Genomic DNA, 2106 nt, shown 5'->3' with positions numbered 1-2106 from the left:
CTGTCTCTTTCTCATTCTCTCTTATCTCTCACTCTCTATTTCTCTCCCTTTTGTCATAAATATAGTTTGTGTATATAGTGTTTTAGGAAACTACAGAAGTATACATTGTAGCATACACACACTCACACACACACACACACACACACACACATATATATATATATATATATATACAGAGAGAGAGAGAGAGAGAGAGAAAGAAATTGGGAGATGCTGAACGATCTCAAAGTTATGCTACATATACTTTCTTATACATACATAGAAAAAGAATATCTCTCTTAAATATATACATACATACACACGTGCACACACACACACACACACACATATATATATATATACATACATACACACGTGCACACACACACGTGCACACACACACACATATATATATATATATACACATATATATACAAACATATATATACACATTCATTTAGACACACACACACATATATATATGTGTATACATATACATATACACATGCATATACATATATGCATATATATACATATATATATATATGTATATATATACTCACTCTGATTTTCAAATCTGTCTGTTCATATTCATAGCTGCTGCCACAGCGATGCCAAATGCAGTCTACAGCCTTCGATGTCTTCAATCAATCTAACCGTTTGGCTCCAATATTAGCTCATTACGTCACGGCTCTGACTGTCCCGGAGTTGGATGAAGGTTGGATGTGGAGGTGGGGTGAAATGCATGTTTGCCTACATTATCAATAATGTTTGGGGTAGGGAGAGAGGTGACATTAACAATCGCCTTCCCCTTATATTATCACTCCTCGTGCCCTAAACGAGGAGTGAGGATTTTGTTATTTAGCTCAATATTTTTTTACATTATGTCTTTTATGGTTTTTGCCATTTTTTATTTTTCACTTCTGTTTTTCCTTCGCGTTTGACACACCTTTTTCTTTGTTCTCTTGTCTTTCCTTAAATATAAAGATAATAATTTTCATAATAATAATAATCCTTTCTACTAAAGGCACAAGGTCTAAGATTTTGGGAGATTCGACCCCAGTATTTAGCGACCCCGAAAGGATGAAAGGTAAAACCGAACTCGGTGAAATTCGAACTCCTGAACGTAAAAACGAGATTTTGGGGGCGGGTTTAATTAAGTTAGTTACATAGACCTCCAGTGTTTCACTGGTACTTAATTTATCGACTCCAAAAGGATGAAAGTCAAAGTCGACGAGGTGGCATTTGAACTCAGTATGTAAAGACGGACGAAATATCGCTTAGCATTTTGTCCGGTGTGCTAACGATTTTGCTAGCTCATCGCCTTAATAATAATAATAACAATAATAATAATAACGGTTTCAAATTTTGGCACAAGAGCAGCAATTTTGGGAAGGTGATGCATCGATTACAGCGACTCCAGTGTTCAGTTGGTACTTACTTCATCAACCTAAAAGGATGAACGGTAAGTCGACATCGGTGGAATTTGAACTCAGAATGTAACGACGGGAGAAATACCGCTAAGCATTTCGTCCAGCGCGCTAACGATTCTGCTCGCTCGCCGCCTTGATGATGATGATGATGATGATGATAGTAATAATAATAATAATAATATTAATAATAATCTTTTCTACTATAGGAACAAGGCCTGCATTTTGTGGGTGAAGAGAGAAGTCAATCACAGCAACCCCTGTACTCAACTGGTACTTAATTTCTCGACCGTGAAAGGCAAACTCGAAGTTGGCGGAATTTGAACTCAGAACGTAGCGACGGGCGAAATACTGCTAAGCATTTCGTTCAGCGCGCTAACGATTGTGACAGCACGCCGCCTTAATGACAACAAGAGCATTCAGAGAGCGCAAACCTCCACCAAGGCAACACACAATTTGGTCAGAGATGATTTTTAAAATGAGAATATCTGATCGACCGCTCTCAGAAACGAGAATACTAAAAATGAACCCGACCGCTCTCAAAAAATAAGTAAAAACAGAATCCTTGTCCGGTACTGAATCGATTTCCAAACCTATTCAGTTCGTGCCAGTAACGAGGCCGAACATCCCTGAAAAATATATTGTCCACGGACAAACAAACATGCAAACAAGCAAATAAACACGGCTGAAAATAATA

General features: G+C 37.6%; 1 long non-coding RNA gene across 1 annotated transcript in view; it reads right to left on the bottom strand.

Annotated features, from left to right (window-relative positions):
* LOC128249670 (uncharacterized) overlaps window positions 1-944 on the bottom strand; it is a 48690-nt gene extending 47746 nt beyond the window's left edge. Inside the window, exon 1 of the long non-coding RNA XR_008265784.1 lies at window positions 543-944. This is a non-coding gene — a long non-coding RNA (uncharacterized LOC128249670). The remainder of the gene's footprint in view (window positions 1-542) is intronic.
* Window positions 945-2106: the final 1162 nt, after the last annotated feature.

Source organism: Octopus bimaculoides, chromosome 17, assembly GCF_001194135.2.
Source record: "Octopus bimaculoides isolate UCB-OBI-ISO-001 chromosome 17, ASM119413v2, whole genome shotgun sequence".
In the NCBI taxonomy this organism is placed as follows: domain Eukaryota; kingdom Metazoa; phylum Mollusca; class Cephalopoda; order Octopoda; family Octopodidae; genus Octopus; species Octopus bimaculoides.
This window is presented reverse-complemented; position numbering and strand designations above follow the sequence as displayed.